This window comes from Callithrix jacchus, chromosome 11 (assembly GCF_049354715.1).
Source record: "Callithrix jacchus isolate 240 chromosome 11, calJac240_pri, whole genome shotgun sequence".
NCBI lineage: Eukaryota > Metazoa > Chordata > Mammalia > Primates > Cebidae > Callithrix > Callithrix jacchus.
In genome coordinates, this window is record NC_133512.1 from 78,272,343 (window position 1) to 78,287,274 (window position 14,932).

Genomic DNA, 14,932 nt, shown 5'->3' on the forward strand with positions numbered 1-14,932 from the left:
ATGAGTCCAGAGCCAGCCACTGTGGTGTGCGCCGGTAGCCCCAACTGTTTGGAAATCTGAGGTGGGAGGATCACTAGAGCACGGAGAGTTTGAGGTTGTAGTATGCTATAATTGCACCTTTGAATAGCCGCTACACTCCAGCCTGAGAATCATAGTGAGAACCTATCTCTTAAAAATCTAAAACAGCAGCAGCAGCAACACCACCACCACAAAGATGAATCCAGAGACATCAGATGAAAACTCATATTTCAGAATAGAGAGGAAAAAGTAAAATCAGCAAGCAATCACCGGTCAGAAACAAATTATATTTTCTGGTGTCTTTTATCTTGGTCAATCTTGAGGGTACACAAGGAAGACAAGAGATAATCCTGTAGAATGCAGTTACAAAGCATTCTTCTTCCACTGGAAGAACTTGGATTAGAGTGACATAGTGGAGGTGAAGTCATCTTCAGATATATATGGAGAGTGCAGGTGGTTGAGGAAGTGAGTGGGAGGCGATGCTGAGACATCGGCAGGAAGCACACTTTGCACAGTCTTGACCCTAGTCACCTAGGTTTCATGATTCTCATTCCAAGAATAAGTCATGACTTCTTTATGGCTTCTTATTTCAGTTCCTTTTATTATGTGTAGCAGTATGAGTAGACTTCGTGGAGCAATATTGGAATGAAGATTAAATTTTATATGTTTAAATATAACATGATAACCTTTTATCCTCAACATTTCAGGCCTCCCTCCCACTGCTAGAGTCTTCATTTTAGAGGTACAACTGCTAGTAAAACAATGGGTGTGGAGGGTACATTGGGATGGGATGGTGAGAATGGTCATTTCAAAACTACCCTCCTGCATTATTGCCAGCATTATTTAACATTCTGGAAATGGGCCAACTTCATCTCTGGAAAAATTTAAAGAGCTAGCTGGGTTTCTCATCAATCATGTTATGGTGGAATTTTCTAATAAATAGTATAAGTTTCCATCATAGATGTGGTCCACATGAGTTCTAACATACGGATAATAAAACTGAATAAATCTGTTTTCATTTATCTGACAAAGCAAATAACTTCTTTTTCAGTTATTTTCCCAGTTCTTGATGCAACATTTAACACTTTTCACTCCTGGGACTCTCCTCTTTTGCCTTCTGTAATCTTAAATTTCCCCCAATTTTTCTTGTTCTTGTTAGTTTCCTTGTAGCTGATTCATCTTCCTCTTTCTGTCATCACTTCTTATCCCCAGAGCTTAGTTTTGTTCCTCTGCTCTTCTAACTGTACACTTACTCTTTTAGAAAACTTTAGTTTTTCATGGGCATGATTCCAAAATCAACATCTATACTACTCCTTGTTCATTCAAATGTAGATCCTATACTTCTAGCTACCTACAAGAATGCTCTTTGTTAGTGACTTTGCAGCTCCTCGAATGCGGAAAACTTTTCAGGCAGCAATTTAAAACCATATAGTAACATTTTTCATGTGTCAGTTTGGCAAGATGAATTAGTTTGAAATATACATTCTGGCCAGACACGGTGGCCCACACCTGTAATCCCAGCACTTTGAGAGGCCCAGGCAGGCAGATCACTTGAGGTCAGGAGTTCAAGACCAGCCTGGCCAACATGGTGAAACTCTGTCCCTACTAAAAATACAAAAATTAGCCAAGCGTGGTGGTGGATACCGGTAATCCCAGCTACTCAGGAGGCTGAGACAGTAGAATCACTTGAATCCAGAAGGCAGAAGTTGCAGTGAGCCAAGATTGCAACACTGCACTCCAGCCTGGGTGACATAGTGAGACTCCATCTCAAAAAGCAAAAAACAAATTGTAATGAAAGTGTGGAGAGTCAGGCCTCATTGTGTTATGTGGATAAGGCTGTTTATCAGTATGTTTATTTGGTAATATTTATCAACATTTAAAAGACATTTGTTAAAATTTAAAAGAAATTGTTTGATCTAGCTCTTCCATTTTGAAGAATTTATCTTAGAAATACATGTTTATAAATATGTTTTAAAATTGTATACAATTCTACCCAAATAAATTCATGGATTCTGTGTAATCCCAATCAAAATACCAATGACATTCTTCACAGAAATAGAAAAAATGTTTTAAAATTTGTATGAAACCTCAAAAGATCCCAAAGAAATCCTGAGCAAAAAAAGAATGAAGCTGAAGACATCACACTACTAGAATTCAAAATATACTACAAACTTGTTGTAACCAAAACAGCATGGTGCTGGCATAAAAACAGACACATAATCCAATGGAAGAGCATGGAGAACCTTATAAGTTAATCCATATAGCCAAGTAATTATTGAAAAAGGCACCAACAACACTCCTTGGAGGAAGGGACAGCCTCTTCAATAAATGGTGCTGGGAAAATTGGATATTCATATGCAGAAGAATGAAACTAGGCCCTCATCTCTCATCATATATAAAAATCAATTAAAAATGAATCAAATACCTAAATGTAAAACCCAAAGCTATAAAAATACTATGAGAAAATACAGGGAGATGTTGAGGATATTGGTTTGGGAAACAATTTTATGAATAAGACTTCAAAGCACAGGCAACAAATGCAGAAATAAACAAATGGGATTATATAAAACTAAAAAGCTTCTGTGCAGCAAAGGAAATAATCAAGTAAAAAGACATCCTACACAAGGAGCCAAAGTATTTGCAAACTAGTCATCAAACATGGTATTAATATCCTGAGTATATAAGAGGCTCAAATATCTCAATAGCAAAAAACCTGAACAATCTGATTTTAAAATGGTCAAATAATGGGAATGGGCTTTTCTCAAAAGAAGACATATAAATGTCCAACAAATATATGAAAAAATGCTCAACATCACTAATCATCAGGGAAATGCAAATCAAAACTACAGTGAGGTATCATCTCTTTCCATTTAAGTTGGCCATTATCAGAAAGACAAAAAATAAATCCTGGTGAGGTTGCAGAGAAACGAGAACATATACACTGTTGGTGGGAATGTAAATTAGTACAGCCACTATGGAGAACAGTATGGAAGTTCTGAAAAAAAACTGCAGAGAGAGCTACCTAATGATCCAGCAATCTCACTACTAGGCATTTATTTAAAGGAAAGGAACCCAGTATATCAAAGAGCCATCTGTACCCCCAAGTTTATTGCTGCACTATTCACAACAGCCAAGAAACGAAATCAACATTGGTAACCCAAAACAGATGAATGAACCATAAAGAGCCATAAAGAAAGTGTTTACATACTCAGTTGAATATTATTCAGCCATAAGAAATCCTGTCATTTACAGCAACATGGATAAAACTGGAGGTCATTATGTTAAGTGAAATAAGGCAGGAACAGAAAGGTAAATATGGCACGTTCTCACTCATACGTGGAAATTAAAATAAGTTGATCTCATAGAAGTAAAAAGTAGAACAGGAGATACTAGCGGATGTGAAAGGTAGAAGGAAGAGGAGTGTAGGGAGAGATTTGCTAAAGGATACAAAATTACAGCTAGGTAGAATAAATAAATTGTAGTGTTCTGTGCCACTGTAGAATGTCTTTGTTAACAATATGTAATTTCAAACAACTAGGAGGATATTGAATGTTCCCAAAGCAAAGAAATAATGTGTTTGAGGTGATAGATATGTTAATTACCCTGATCTGATCACTCTACATTATTAGTATGTAACCCATCAATATGTCAAATTGTTATATGTCAGTTAAAAATGAAGCTGGGCACAGCAGCACACACATGTAGTCCCAGCTACTCAGGAAGCTGAGAAGGGAGGATTGCTTGATCCCAGGAGTTGGAGACTGTAGTACACTATAATTATGCCTGAGTAGTCACTGCACTCCAACCTGGCAACATAAGGAGAGGCCATCTCAAAAATTAAAATTAAAAAAAGAAAAAAAATTTTAATTCAAGGGTTTGCATTGCAGCAATATTTTGTAGTTGTAAGCAATAATAGTGGCAAAACAACACCATAAACAATTCTACTAAATTCAGACAAAATATTTGTCAATACAGAGTTGGTTTAGTATAAATAAGTACAGAATTGGTTAAGTAAAAGTGAGTACAGTGAAAAACTATGCAGCCTTTAATAAGAATGGGGCATATCTGGAAAGCTCTGGCTTAAAAATGTACTATTAATGGCAATGTAAGTAAGAGTTGGTAGTGTATGATCATTATTTGTGTAAAAGAAGATTTTAAGAAAGAATACACAAGAAGCAGTTAATGGTCACAAAGATTTGAGAGTGGGATGGGAAAAGGAAGATTTTTACTTTTCAATGTGTATCATAATGTATTGCTGAATTTAAAAAAATACTTACACTTTTATTGTTAACATTTAAGAAAACCACCTCTTTCTTTCCTACAAATTTATCTCCTGGTTTCCCCAATTTCATTTGCATTACTGTTCTAACACCATGACCTAGGAGTTTGAAATCAGCCTTGATTCCACTTTCATTTTTGACTTTCTTGTGAAGTCAACAAATCCCTTTCCTCCTCCACAGTGTCTCTTAGCTTCAGCTTTCCATCTCCATTAAGGCTGCCTCTGCCCTGATTCTGAACTTATTTGCAGTGAGAGCATGGATAAGCCACTTAATCACCCTTTAATTTGCTCATATGTAAAATGGGAATAATAACTTCTACATAGTGAAGAGAGATTATTTTAGGATTAAATTATGTAAGAAAATCAAATTTCTGGCATAGAGTGTATGCTCAATAAATACTATTTTCTACTTTCTCTCTCGGGCTTTTTCCTATTGCTACTCTATCCTCTAATTCATGCTACATGCTGCTATCAAGGTAATTCTCTGAAATACTGTTTTCATCTTTGAATTCCTTTGTTAACTCCCTTTTGTGCTATGACCCTACGCTGGAATCACAGATTGACAAGATTGGCATCATGGCAGCTGGTGAGCTGGTGAGGCTCTTGGAGAATTTCTTCTGAAGGAAGAAATTGCTCTTGCTTTTACCATGGATCTGGACTAGCAGAGTTAGGGGCTACCCCTGGGACAAGTTTCTCCATAGTCAAACCCTTTCACTCCCATCCTTGAGACTCTTTTATAAACTCTCCTTGCTCTAATTTGAGTCGAACGTAACCAGTTAGCAGGAGTAGCCTCAACGGCTCTACTCAATACCCAAGATCTTGCATCAGTCAACTTTACCGTATCTATTTTCTTTTCTTTTCCACTTTTCCTTAATTTGATTCAAGTCACTCCATTTCTCTATAGTCTTTCCCATGTTCATTTTCAAAATAGAAAACTTCTTTTGGTGCAAAACTTGCATATGATCATTGTAAAAAAAAATGTTTTCTTCAGAGTAAAATGGAAAATTTCCTTCCATCACGCCAATTTTACTTGTTAACCAAAAAGCTAACCAAGAGTTATTTAAGACAGAAATTTTGGTAGTGTTAGTAGGCTTAGATGAGAAGAGAAACTGTAATGGTTTGCCTTTTGGATACACTACCAACTCTTATTTCACCACCATTAATAGTATATTTTTAAGCCAGAGCTTTCCAGATATGCCTCATTCTTTTTAAAGGCTGCATAGTTTTTCACTGTACTCACTTTTACGTAACCAATTCTGTACTTATTTATGCTTAACCAATTCTGTACTGGTAAGTATTTTGGCTGTATTTAGTAGGATCGTTTATGGTGTTGGTTTTGCCAGTTATTGCTTACAACTACAAAATATTGCTGCAATGCAAATTCTTGAATGAAATTTTTTTCTTTTTCTTTTTTTAAATTTTAATAGTGTTTCAAAAGCACTGATTTTTTTTAAGGTTTTGGTAAATGTGAGGCAAAAATGCCATTCCTTGAATGTGCTCATAGGACAGAGTAAATACTATTATTGCTCTTGCTGAACAGAGGAGCTAGAGACAGAAAACAACTAAAATGAGCAAAACAGATTTGTATAGGAGACAAATCTGTCTCAGATCTAAGATGAGCAAAAAAGCTTTGTATAGGAGATTCCCAGAGCCAACCAAAGTTTGGGTAAAAGGAGATACTCCCAGCCCTGCCAGGTATTAAATATTTAAGTCCTCATGCTCATGACCACCTCCTCTCTGCTCATGGACCACCCTCGGGTTCCCCCAGTTGAAGTGTGTAAGAATGAACTGGGGCTTACCTTGCCTCCTTTGACTCTGAATTTTCAGGGTCCCTCTTTCTTCAGTACGTAGACCATTTCCTAGTAACTGCTCCACCTCCTGAGGCCCAGATACAATATTTCTCGGGATGATCACCTGTTCTTTCAGATCAGCACTGCTCCTGCTACCAAAATTCTCCATAGGCTCCCTTAAATAAATACAATTCTTACACTTGGTTATGGAATTGAATTGGTCGTTGATTTATATACACATTAAAAAGTGTATTACTGTGGGGCATATAATTTAGAATTGATTAAATGTGATTCTGTGGTCATTAAAAAGATGTATGGCATCAGACATTTGGTTACAAACATAACCCTGTTATTGCAGCATTGTTCCTATGAGAAAATCACAATCCTTTAATTTATTATACCTGTTTGACTAATGCAACCCCTTGTAAGTTTAAGGACTTCTTGTCCTAGAATTACTATTTATAGTCATTGAATGTCTGTTGCATTCATTATGAAGAGATTGAGTATGCAAATATTGCCAACTTTAATGTATTCTTTGTCATGTAATCAAAATTTTAAAAACAGAGAGAGGTTGGGCACGGTGGCTCACGCTGTAATCCCAGCACTTTGGGAGGCCGAGGCAGGTGGACCATATTAATTAATACTAATTAATAATTGACTTTTATGTACTTGCAGTCAGTACTACATTTTCCTGTTTTAAAAAACAGAAAGCATTCCCAATGGCTTTTCTCTTTTGTTCTATAACATTAAAAATATTTCACTTTGACACCCTGCTGATCCAATCTAATCCAGCAAGGAAAGGCAGCCAAAATCAGAGGACAGGCCATTGTGAATTCTATACCGTTTTCTAGACACAGAACTGTAAGCTCAAAAATTCATTCTTTTATACATTTAACTTGAATTAATTACTAACTCCAAATTTCATATTCCACCTCTTTGCATATTTATAGAGCCCTTAAAAGTCTTCAGAATGGGTTCAGTCACATTGGTTTTCATTTTCCAACACTACGTTGCCACATACAAAGGTCTGACTATATAGTGCGTCTTTCAGAGCATACTATTAAGATGTTAAGTGAAGGCAGTGAAGGCTAAGACCACACTGATAACCCTTTCCTGATGGCAAATGTTGCTTTTCGCCTTTCCCGTTGGTTTGAAAAAAACCCATTTCCTTACATTTGTTTTTAGACACTTTTTCTCTGAGTCTGTAAGAGGAAAATTTTTGACTGCAGAAAATATGAATTGAACATTCTCATATCTACTGTGAGTTTGGGGGTACCAACTCAGAATCTCTGGTTTACATAACAGAAATAAGCATCTCTTTTGATGTAATTTTCTTAGCAAGTTTGCTAGGATTGGTCTTTTATCATCTATTCATTCAACATGGATTGATGATCTAAAGTGTGCCTTTACCTCAACATTTTCTTAAATCCTATGATAATTTGGTGTTTTGTTTTATTTTATAGCTTTGGGAATAAAACATTGTTTTAAAATTCAAAATAAATTATGTAAATGATAACCCTTATGTTCTTTTTTGGTTAAAATCTAAAGGATTGTTGATAGATTATTTCTCTCAATAAAAATGTACATATACCCCTCAGAGGGCCTTGGAATGACCTTCCTTTCTCTTTTCCTGCTGACAAGACCTCAGATGTGGTGGTGAGTGATTTTAGATCACATACACACACGTAACCAATCTAAGGGGATATAGAACAAGATGGAAGGAGCAAGAGTCCATGAATCATGAAGACTCCATATTAACCCCAATAAGATATTTGTAGTTTTGTGTCGAATGGCATTACCTTCTATTGTAGTCTTACAACTTGTACAATAAAGAAGTTAGATTCATTAATCCATGGTGTTGAAGACTTCTCAAAAAAATTATGGTTGAATTTTTAGCTAATAAGGAGTGTGAATTAACATTAAAACTACATAGTGACCATTTGTTCCCCCAAATGTTCTGGATGGTTTCAACTTTAAACAATTTATGCTATTGTCCCTGTACTGCATATAAACTTGTAAGACCCTGTAAGATGTTTTGATTGGAAAAATACTATACAGTTACTGAAGCAGATAGCTTCTGTTACAAATAACTCAAACTGCAAATCAAATAGGTTTTAAAATAAAGAAAGTGTTATATCTCAGACAACTGAAAGGTTCAGAGGTAGGCTTCCGGGAAGGTTTGGCTTCATTTATTTGAGACATTTCACCAGGTTCCTCATGAGAACGAAGGTAGGGACTTCTATTGTTTCCAGTAGAATTTTTAACTAGATCCGTGATTGCCCAGTTAAAGGCTACCTTTCCAAGCCCTGCTGCAGTTGGGTATGAACACATGCCCAGGTCTGGCTTCAGGATATGTACAGAAATCAAGTATGTATTTTCTGAGTCTTTCCTTAAAGAAAAAGAAAGTGCCCTCTTTCCACCGTTTTCTTCCTTCTTATAGGATAGAATTTAACATGGGTGATGTGTCACCTTGAATCATACAGATGAAGATGACACCTTTGAAGGCAAAAGCCTTCCAAATTCTACAGATTAAGGCAGAGCAAGAGGAAAGGATCCTGGGTCCCTGACACTGTAGAACTGCCATGACAGCCATTCTATAATTTATGCCTTAACTGTAATGTGTGAAAGAAATACTCATTTTGTTTAAACCATAATTATTTTGGGTCTCTGTAGAGTAGCCAATCTGGACCCTGGGGGTCTCTGAGCCTCTTTCAGTGTTCCTTGAGGTCAATACTATTTTTACAATAATACTGTGATAGGCTGAATAATGCTCCCCTGCAAAGATGTCTATGTTCTAATTCAGGGAACCAGGGGATGGATATGTTACTTTATATGTCAAAAGGGACTTCACAAATGTTTTTAAGTTCAAGATCTTGAGATGAGGAGATATCCTTGGATTATCTGGGTGGGCCCTGTGTAATCACAGGGTCTTTGTAAGAGAGATGCAGGAGCACAGAGTCAAAGAAGAAGCTGTGATGACATCACATTGCTGACTTTGAACATGGAGTGTGGCCACAAGTTAAGGAATGTGGGCAGCTTCTAGAATCTGGCAAAGACAAGGGAATGGATTCTCCCCTAGATCCCCCTGAAGGAACCCCTCATGCTGACACCTTGATGTTAGCTCAGTGAGATTGACTATGGACTTCTGACCTCAGAAACATAAGATAATAAATTTGTATTGTTTTAAGCCCTCATACAGCGACAATAGGGAATGAATGCAGATATTTGAATGCTATCTGTCTTTTTCTCCCTTATTTTCTCCCAAGCATAAAGGGGACTATTCCAAGGGCTACATGATGTATTCTAACAGCACAATGAGTGCATCAGATATTAGAATCTAGCTGTTTTCTATAACACTAGATATTAAAGGGATTTGCAAAAATAGGATGCAATGCCACTCTTCTCACTAATGTGTTGGGGAGAGAAGGCCATTCAGCTATAGACACCAGCAAAATACCTGAGGACTGGTCCAGTGGCCCTTAGCAGTCCTCAGTGCAGGATAAAACATTTTGAGGGGACTGGGAATTTTATTTTATTTTTTTCATTTAAAACTATGTGGTTTATATTAACCTGTAAGAAGTTTATTATTGTTATTTATTTTTTTAGAAACAGAGTCTCTGTTGCCCATGCTGGAATGTAATGGTGTAATCCCAGCAGCAGCCTCAAACTCCTAGACTCAAGTGATCCTCCTGCCTTAGCCTCCCAGGTGTCTAGGACTACAGGCATGTACCACCATGTCCAACTAATATATGTATAGTTTTTTGTAGAGATAAGATCTCACTATGCTGTCCAGGGTGGTCTCAGACTCCCACCATGGGATCCTCCCACCTTGTCCTCCCCAAAGTGCTGGAATTATAGACAGAAGCCACCATGCTTAGCCTAATATTGTACTAACTGAAGTAATAGTTGTGAAGTTCTCAGTGTTAATTTAAATACAGTAGATATTTATAACTATGACATACACAAGTAAGTTATTTGTGGTACTCAATAATTTTTTCTTTTTGAGACAGAGTCTCATTCTGTTGCCTTTGCTGGAATTCAGTGGCACAATCTTGGCTCACTGCAACCTCTGCTTCCCAGCTTCAAGCAATTCTCCCAACTTAGCCTCCCCAGTAACTGGGATTACAGGTATGCACGCACGACCAGGCCCACCTAATTTTTGTTATTTTTAGTAGAGGCGTGATCTCACCATGTTGGCCAGGCTAGTCTTGAACTACTGACCTCAAGTGATCTACCCGCCTTGGCCTCCCAAAGTGCTGGGATTACAGGCATGAGCCACTGCACCCAGCTTTGGTCCCCAATAATTTTTAAGGGTATAAAATGATTATCAGACCAGAAAATTTGAGAACTGCTAATACACCCTAAACAATGTAGTGCCAAAATTGGCTATGGTAATTTTAGATAACAAATTCACTCACCAAATCCTATAAAGGAGAGAGCTTTCTCCCAAAATATCAAATAGAAGTAACAGCTTTCACTCTGGTTGAACCAATTTAGGATCTGTGCCCACTTTTTGTACCAATCACTGTGACAAGGGGCTGGATTACTCAGATGAGTAATCATATGCGGAGCTGGACATGGCTCAGTCCCACTTACAGTGTGTAGCTGCTACCTGGTAGAAGAAGAATTACATGAATGCCAGAGAGTCAGCCATGTTCATTACAGTTACCGGGAAAATAGTAATAATGATGACAGCAGGCACATAGCATTTATTGTCAGGCTCTGTTCTAAGCACTCAGTTTTCACAACCACCCAGTGAGAAAAGGATTATTATTATTTACTGTGGCATGTGATATACCTTCTGCCACCACTTGGAATATCTGCTTGAGGAACATCAAACTGTTTAACCTCCCATGGTTCTGGCTGCATCCCTACCATTAGCACGTACTAGTAGTAGAATGCGGTGGTTAGAGCACAGGCTCTGGGTTCAGACAAATTTACTGACACTGCTCAGATTCTGGGGGAAGATTTTCACTGAGAAAATAAAGTGGTTCTATAACCTGCATAGTATCCTTTGTAATCTTCCATAGTATTTGTTAGTGAGGAAAAGATTGGATTTTAATTTAATTTCATAGTCTAATTAAAGTTGTCTCTTAGACTTAAATTTCCTGTTTCTTTGGAGGCAGTGCTCACCCTGTTAGATTTCTGGCCCCTCACATCCTGATGGTGCTAAGTGTTTTGGGGGGCATGTGGGGAGGGGAGCGATGAGAACATCTATAGTGGAGGATGGTGAAGTCCTAAGAGTGACATACTGGGATGGTGACTGCTAAAGGTGTCTTCACCAGTCCCCAGGTATTTTGTCGGAGTCTGCACCTGAGGAAGGTGAATGGTCTTTTCTCTTGGCTTAGTTAGGTTGCCCTTCTCTTCCCTAACACCTTAACCCTGGCTTGGCCTTCACTGGGCCTGAGGGCACCTTGGACATGAACACTTTTGGCAAGTTTTCCAGCCAGACTCTATGCTGACATCCATGTCACACTCCCCCAACCTCAAATATCCCATGTGGAAATTGATATCCCTTAGTGTCACTAAAGCGAGGTCCCTTCCCTGCCTAATCATGCTGCATTCTGCATTTACTTCAACGTGGCTGCCTCCACGTTGGCACAAGACAGTTAATGAGGGTAATTCCTTCCCAGGGTCCTCGACAGAAAGGGGAATGGAAACCCCTTTAACTTAGACTTCCTCCCACCTTACCTCCTCTTCTCTCAGCGGTACTGGCACAGAGAGGGAAGATTGGGACACGTGTCTCACCCTGCCAATCTAACTCTGCTCTTCTCTTCACAGAACGTTGAGAGGGGAGAAAGGGGTTTTTTTTTGTGTTATCTAGACCTCTCCTCTATGAAAGTCTCTAATCAAGTCTACCATATGTGCTTCTTTATATGGTAGAGGAGGAGATAAGAAAATTTAGAAAAATCCTTTTCTTTATGGACAAAGCCTGGTTTTCAAGCCTATTGTCTTGCTAAGGCATTAAACATCTCTTTTTGGATGTCAAAAGCTGAGTATTAACTCTCTCTCACACTTTTTCATTTTTGTTTTCTTTTCCACTGTAGCAATCCTAAACTCACACCCTCACCTGCTCCCCAGCTCATCTAAGTCCCTCAGTATGCCCCAGGCGTGGTTGGGAGAAGGTTGTATACATGTAACAGAAAAGTATACAACATGAAAATACATATGCGGAAGAGAAGAGCACATTCTTACATTTTATACGGTTCTCCTGTGACATGCACAAGCTAGCTTAGAGTTTTGGCTTTGTTACCTATTAGTTGTGTGCCCTGGCTTCTTCGCATATAACATAAAGAAAACAGAAAAGTATCTACCTTATAGATTTGTGGTGAAGATAATATAAATGTATATAGATTACGTAGCAGAGTTCTTGGTTCTTGGTCAGTGTTCCATACGTGTTATTTATTATATTATTAACACATATATTTTATCACATGTCTATCAGTCTGAGTTACATACACACTGGGTATAACACTTGTGATGTAAAAATACTTGCTGATGATTTTATATGTATTGTTCCTGAATTAACAATTTATGCTTGGGATTAAGTCGAACTAAGTTTGTATTGTGAGAAACTGTTACTCAATGACTTGTTAAACCACTTTATCACCATTTCACTTCCTACCAGTGCCTGCCAGGTTTCATAAACTATGCAAAATAAGATTTCAGAATGTGTTTTTTGTTTCTGGATTTACTTATTCTGAATATTTCATAGAATTGGAATCATACAATATATTACCTTTTTTGTCTGGCTTCTTTCAGTTAGAATAATGTTTTCAAGATTTATCCATTCTTCTGTTGATGGACACTTGGGTGTTTCCACCTTTTGGCTACTGTAAATAGAGCTGCTATCAATATTTCTGCACCAGTATTTGAACATCTGTTTTCAGTTCTTTGGGGTTTATACCTAGGAGTGGACATACTGGGTTATATGGTAATTCTACGTTTAATTTTTTCGGAACTGCCAAACTATTTTGTATAATAACTGGACCATTTTACATTGTATAGTAGCTGGACAATTTTACAATGCACAAGAATTCTAATTTCTTCGTATCCTGTTCATCACTTGTTATTTTCAATTTTTGTTTTGTTTTGTTTTTTATTATACTTTGGAATTCTGGGGTACACGGGCAGATCACGCAGGATTGTTACATAGGTATACACATGTCATGGTGCTTTGCTGCATCCATCCCCCTGTCACCTACATTAGGTATTTCTACTAATGTTATCTGTCCCCAATCCTCCCACCTCCTGCTATCCCTCTCCTAGTGCCCCAATCCCCCAACAAGTCCTGTTGTGTGATGTTCCCCTCCCCGTGTCCATGCTTTCTCATTGTTCAACACCCACTTATGAGTGAGAACACACAGTGTTTGGTTTTCTGTTCTTGTGTCAGTTTGCTGAAAATGATGGTTTCCAGCTTCATCCAAGTCCCTGCAAAGGACATGAACTCATCCTTTTTTATGACCGCATAGTATTCCACATGGTGTATATGTGCCACATTTTCTTTATCCAGTCTATCACTGATGGGCATTTGGGTTGGTTCCAAGTCTTTGCTATTGTAAACAGTGCTGCAGTGAACATATGTGTGCGTGTGTCTTCATGAGTGAATTCCCCTTCACCATTGCTACAAAGAGAATAAAATACCTAGGAAAACAACTAACAAGGGATGAGATGAACCTCTTCAAGGAGAACTACAAACCACTGCTCAAGGAACTAAAAGAGGACAAAAACAGATGGAAAAACATTCCATGCTCATGGTTAGAAAGAATCAATATCATAAAAATGGCCATACTGCCCAATGTAATTTATAGATTGAATGCTATCCCCATGAAGCTAACATTGACCTTCTTCATAGAACTGTAAAAAACCACTTTAAACTTCATATGGAACCAAAAGAGAGCCTGCATAGCCAACATAATCCTAAGCAAAAAAAATAAAAATAAAAAACAAAAAATCCCATAAAGCTGGAGGTATCATGATACCTGACTTCAAACTATACTACAAGGCTACAGTAATCAAAAAAGCATGGCACTGGTACGAAAACAGAGATATAGACCAATGGAACAGAACAGAGGCCTTGGAAGTAATGCCATACATTTACAATCATCTGATCTTTGACAAAAACAAGCAATGGGGAAAGGATTCCTGGTATAATAAATGGTGTTAGGAAAACTGGCTAGTGATGTGCAGAAAGCTGAAACTGGACTCCTTCCTTACACCTTAAACAAAAATTAACTCCAGATTGATTAAAGATTTAAACATGAGACTTAACACCATAAAACCCCTAGAAGAAAACCTAGGCAATATCATTCAGGACATAGGCATAGGCAAGGACTTCATGACTAAAACAGCAAAACCAATGGCAACAAAAGCCAAAATAGACAAATGAGATCTAATTAAACTTAAGAGCTTCTGCACAGCAAAAGAAACAATCATTAGAGTGAACTGACAACCAAGAGAATGGGAAAAAAATTTTTCAATCTACCCATCTGACAAAGGGCTAATATCCAGAATCTACAAAGAACTTAAACAAATGTACAAGAAAAAAACAAACAACCCCATCAAAAAGTGGGCAAAGGATATGAACAAACACTTTTCAAAAGAAGACATCTATGCAGGAAACAGACATATGAAACAAATGCTCATCATCACTGGTCATTAGAGAAGTGCAAATCAAAACCACATTGAGATACTATCTCATACCAGTTAGAATGGCAATCATTAAAAAATCTGGAGACAACGGATGCTGGAGAGGATGTGGAAAAATAGGAACACTTTTACACTGTTGGGAGTGTAAATTAGTTCAACCATTGTGGGAGACAGTGTGGCAATTCCTCAAGGGTCT